This window comes from Semicossyphus pulcher, unplaced genomic scaffold (genome assembly GCF_022749685.1).
Source record: "Semicossyphus pulcher isolate SPU_LCO1_2020_fin unplaced genomic scaffold, fSemPul1.0.p SCAF_22, whole genome shotgun sequence".
NCBI lineage: Eukaryota > Metazoa > Chordata > Actinopteri > Labriformes > Labridae > Semicossyphus > Semicossyphus pulcher.
This window is the reverse complement of record NW_027211696.1, coordinates 11,443,897-11,449,896: the sequence shown is the minus strand read 5'-3', so window position 1 is coordinate 11,449,896 and position 6,000 is coordinate 11,443,897.

Below are 6,000 nucleotides of genomic sequence, written 5' to 3'. Positions count from 1 at the left end.
GCACCTTCATCTCTCTTTCCGTCTCTATTGAATGTTTCGTTTCCTTCCTCCTCGCTAACCCAGGATCCCCTTTTTGTCTCCTTTATCGGCTCCTCTCCTCAGCTCATCCGTCATCGCCGCTTGTTGAGTCAACCGTCCCTTCCCTTCCTTCCCCGCTCCTGGTTTTGTTTCATCATCCAGAAATCCCAACTATGACTGGGCTATATCCGTATAAATCTTACTCCAATCTAATCTCTTGCATCTTGCATTGCTATTGTCCCTGTTTGCTTTGTTTCACTGTATCTTCAAGCTGCTGCCGTATCATGTTCTCCAGACTGTGCCGAGCCTTATCGCGGGACCGATGGCTGCAGCTCTGGATATGATCTCATTCCCTAAAAGAAGGTTGTGTGCGTCTCCTGGTGTGGCTTGGTTTTTTTGTGTCTTTTTGTAGGTTAATCAGGGGGACACGCATGCACAGATCCATACAAACACCCTTGTTAAGGATAGTAGATTTAAACAGGCACAGCGTGGTGTAGGAAAGACAGCCAGCTGTTCTCTGGACCATCCTAGATTTTTGAAACAGTGGCCATCTGTGGCACAGCGATTGAGGGGCTGACCCGTTCTGAATTCAAAACATCCTCAAATCAAATGCAGGACCACACACGCACGCACATTCGCCCAACCCCTGCTCCATCAAAGAAGAAATTCAAATCGGGAGAATTAAGGAGGGAAAGCTGGCTTTCTGTGTGTCTTGCCATCTTTCCGTCCACAAGGTGAGCTCTCTCTACCTCCTCTTTCCCCCCTCTGACGGCATTGTAAATGGAATGAGTCTGGTTGCATTGCTGTATTACGGCGGGATAAAGTATCAGTGCTGGTAATCTTCCGTGGATTAATGGCTTCTTCTTTATCTGCTGCGGCTGCTCCACTCAGATGTCTGGCCGGGCCAGGAGCCTCCTGCTGGAATACTAATGACAGACAGACAGACAGCTTCAGCTCTCCCTGTCCCCAGCCCCAGCCCAGCCCACAGGAACTGTTTGTGTGTGTGTGTGTGTGTGTGTGTGTGGGGAAGTGTGAGTGAAAGAAAGGGAGCACATATGTGTGAAGTGCATGTGCATGTAGATAGAGAGGGCGCACCGGAGAGACAGAGATGGAGACTGCACATTTTAAGTGTGTGTGTGTTTTTTTGCCCCCAAGACCTTGTCGCCTTCTTTGTGAGGTAGTCGCTGTCCTCCTTGTCCTGGCTGACACCTGCTTTGCATACAGGAGGGGCCAAGCAGGGAGGAGGGGAGGGGCAATGGTGGTGAAATGAGGGTCCCCCAGGATGTAGGAGAGAGGGACACGGGTGGGGGGAGAGGAGGAGGAGGAGATACAGCAGATTAGTAGAAGAAAATAAAGCAGACTCATGGAGTGAAAGAAGAAAGCAGAGGGAAAATGGAGAGAGGAACAATGGGACAACACAACGTCACCCTCTTCCTTGGAACAGTTACACTGATAGACGCCTATTCCCGCCGTAGGCTGTTGTCATTCTGGTGTTGTAACTTCAATTCCATTTCCTTTGCAAGGTCACATTTACCCCATACATACCCTGGGCTAAGAATATCTAGTAGGTCCTTTATGCAGGGGAAAAAGACCAACACCAGAACGCCATCTGCTTCCTCTGTGAAAGAAGAAAAGAAGAGGAGGAGGAAAGAAGGAGGAGGAGGGGAAGGGACAGAAGCACACCATGTACCAACTACTGGCCGTGCTTATGTGAACAGATATACAGAGGGGAACAAAAGAGCCGGAGCTTACCTCATGTCCAAGGTGGAACAGGAAGCAATGTGAGGGAAGACGCACCATCATCAGCAAAGCAACAGTATGTGAGAATGATGATACCAAAGACAGCAGCGATCAGTGAAACTCATGAAGCTCCACGAAGACCAGAAGAGCTGATGTGGTTCAGCACAAAGAGTATTCCCTTTCACTTTCACGTCTCACATCGTCTTTTGATAACAACAATAGCTGCTTTAAGCAATCCAGAGTTTCTGTTTCTGTCTGTAACCTACTTTGGTTCAGCCAGATTTCTTCTCACTCTGCCACCTCGTGGAGCTCACATGTTCACAATGTTGGCACTGGAGCAAATGCCATTCATTCTATTAAACTGTATTGTCACTGTACTAGCATACAACCAAATAGCCTAGCACTTCCAAGATAGCGAAATTGTTAAATACAATAAAAGTCACGTGCAACAATCACCTGAAACAAGACTAGGTCAAAACCTAGTATGTGGCTGACCGCATCAGGTCAATGTGCGGTTTTGTGGGCGATGTGTTGCAAGGACTGTCCTTATGAGGCCGATGATAACGTGTTTACAGACGTAGGTGAGGGCAGCGGACGAGCAGCAGAGGAGCAGCCCCGCCTACTCCCCGAATTAAGTATCCAGAGCCATGTAGACAGAGAGTCGCGTCAGTGGAGGTCCATTATGCTCCATGATCCGCCATTGCAATGTCGCAACTCTCTCTCTCTATGGCTGTGAAAGTACTGTCACTCACTCACTCAGTCACATACAGACCCGTGTGTAGGGCTGACCCCGGTGGTCAGCCGAAAATAAGAACCTATTCGGTGTAAAGAAACATCAGAGGATGCTCTAGGACACATCATCAGTGATGTTTTCCTGAGGGTGTTTTAGGTCTCACAACATCAGACATCCTCGCTCAGGTGACCCAGTCAGGGTTTATCAGGCCCTGGCTTGTGTGGCCCATGGTCCAAAGCCACCTACAAGTCCTCTCTGCAGCCTCCATGGTGGAATTGATGGCTCTCCTTTTGGCAGCTCCTGTGCTGCCAAGCAGGGTGTAAACCTTGCACAGTGTACGGCCAGCAAAGCCTCCACAACCCACCTCGACAGGCACACAGCGAGCCTTCCAGCCTCTCCTCCAACACTGCTACTGCTGGCTTGCTCTCATTAGCCTCCTCCATGCGGTCCTCCTATGGGACTTTCAGCTCTATTAAGAGCACCTGCTTGGAAGAGGCAGATGTTAGCACCGCATCTGGCTTTAATGGAGTTAGTGTAACGTGGTCTGGAAACTTGAGCTGCCTGCCCAAGTCAACTCGTAGCTCCCAGTCCAACGCTGATCGGCCACAGCTTTAGAGGTGGCCCCTGCCACTAATTTGAGTACGTGGTTGTGATGGCAACAGAAGAAAGAAGATGCCCAACAGCCTTCAAATGATAATAATAATACAGTTGCTTTGACAAACAAGCAGCCACGAACACAGTATGCAACAAAAGTTCCCAGACAACATGGCCAGACACAGTGAGACAATACAGTAAATATGAAGTTAAGACCACTAGGACACAAGAGGTAAAAACACAGCAAAGAGGAAACAGAGTATAAAGGGTAAAGGTGATTAAATCAATAAAAGACAATGAATGAAACAGGAACTAAAACAAATAAAACTCTCACAAGACATCACATAAAAGCGAGTCTATAAAAGTGAGTTTAGTTAGATTTAGGCCTTGGCATTGGAGCGACCAGAAGGGCCCCACCTGAGAATCTAAAGCCCCTTTTTCCACTGGTCAAAAACCCCGCTAACACCCAGCTATTTTGCTTAGTGGGAAAGGCAACAATCGGTATCCAGACCTGGGTCAAATGACTCTGCAGTAGACCCGGCTAATTATCGCCTCGGCTCCGATCGGCATTTATGGGAACACAAAACCCGTGTTGACACGCTAATCTCCGCCTCCTTTCCGGCGCGATGCTATGCTCCGTCGGTAACTTCTGGGACTCCTTGTCATCTCAGCTACGACTTCCGCCCGTCAGCGCTCAAACATCGTTCCAAGTTTGTCGGCGCCGAGTTTGATAAACAGACTGAATGAGTAATAGATACAATAAAGACCTAACCACCGTAACATCTTCACTGTTTACTAACCCTGTCGCGTTTGTCCGGCGCGTTTGTGACATCAGATGGCGCGTTTGTGACGTCAGACGGTGACGCAGCAGAAAAGAGGCCGACAGGAGTTTAATCCACTGGCAATGGGAACAGAGACAATCGGCATCTATAAGCGGGTCTTCCTGGGTCTAAAAAAAATGTGTCAACGTGCTAAATTTAGGTGGTAAAGAGGTATAAGGCTGCTAGCTGGCTCATAAGGTGTCAACGATCCTGCTCTGTAGCTCGGAGCCAGACCCATATGTGCTTTAAAAGTGAAGTAAAATCTTGTAATGCCAATGTAGGGAAGCCAGGATTGTTAAAAGAAGCCCTGAAAATTGCTTGTTTTTTAATTTAGGTGTAAAGTATTCCAAATAACCTGACAAGCAGTTTTGTAGGAAATCCTCCAAAATACTTTATTCTTATTTCCCACACTCAAACACACGCAGAGCCAGTTAGTCAGCTAGTCAGATTATAGTAGCTCCGTTTTTTTTTGGCATTCCCCTCGCAGCTGTTCTTTACAAGTCAGATCTTGAATGGTGGTAGACATCAGCCGTTTGGTTTGGCACTCAGCTGCAGCTCTCTGAAGAGACCAGTGTGTCTGTGCGCGAGTGAATGTGCGTGTGTGATCGGAAGAGAAAGGAAGATGTCATGCATACAGCGCCACAGCTTCATCATGATGTGGCTCCACACATTTGTTTCTTACTTTTCCTCCTGCTTGCAATCCCTCCCCCTCTTCATTCTTTCTTGCCCTCTGTTTGCCTTTCTCCTTCCTTCTCCCTTACTTCCCCGGTCTTTTCCTGTGTGGTCCCAAGCAGATCTCTCCTTACTTTCATCTGACTTGAAGAGATAATGAGCTTGATTGCATCACCCGTGGAGTCATTCGACAAAACTTTGGATTAAAAAGCACTTTGATCATTGAAAAATATCCCAAAAGGAAAAAAGTTGAAATATAATCATTGCTTTACTTTTTTACTTTTACTTCAAGATGCACCTATGAAAACTTTCCCCCCCCCACTAGTTTCTATCTTATTTTGTTGATATATCATTGATGGCAGACTTCAGCTCAGAGGAGAACGGGTGCACGCGGTCTCGATAGAGATCATGTCAGAATGTGGTGAGAGGCCAAACAGGGTTCGGCCAGAGACATCACGCTCAGACACCACGGAGTTGGAGCAGGTGCACAGCCACAAGCCACAAGATTGCAGCTAGTTTAACACGTTCACAGACTTCCTCATGGTGTGATGGGAGGTCTGGCAAGGCAAAACGCGATAACTGAGACTGAAATTAAAAGCGAAAGGTCATCAAAGGTACAGATTTTCAAAATAAAATAAAAAAATAATTACATTTTGACAACAAATTAGTGAAGCTGAATAAAGATGCAATAAAGGCAGAGGTGTAAATGTGTGTGGCTATTTATTGGGAGGAAGAGAGGAAGACAAAGGGTCTTGGTCTCACTAGCGGTTGGAGGGATTTAGGCAGAGAGTGTGTGTGTGTGTACTTGTAGGTGTGTGTGTGTGTGCCCCAGAGCCCTTTGTGCCTTTTTGATGGACTCAGCCTTTGTTGCCACTCTTCGTGTCACATGCACATGCACCAACACGACAAACTGAAGCACAAACATATCTGCATACACGTCAGCTGGTTTTGATGACCTTACGGGGACCGTGATGAATAAAAGCCTTTTCTTAAAGTCCTGGTAGACCTTCAAAACATCTGAAGTACTTTTGGGTGATAGCAGTTCAAATGAAGTGACTCCTGAACCACTGACCTTAAAACATCTTACCTTCAATCTTAAATGTCCTCACAACCTGAAATGTCCTCACAAGACCAGTGAGCTGTCTGAGGTCAATCCCCACAAGCACGGCTAAACCAGACCACACACACTCACACACGTGCAGGCAGCTACCATTGGCTCTGCAAGGGTCCCCTCGTGTCCCCATCCCCTCTTGCCTGCAGCTGCTGGCCAGCCTGTCAGTTCCCAGGCATCAAGCCATCAGAGATGACGCCTCCTCACGCCACCAAGTGGCCGTTACGTGTCCTGCAGCACGCAGCAACAGGAGCCCTGTCTACAAGAAGGCAGAGGAAGAAGAAAATGTTTACAGCTTTTTCACTGATGAA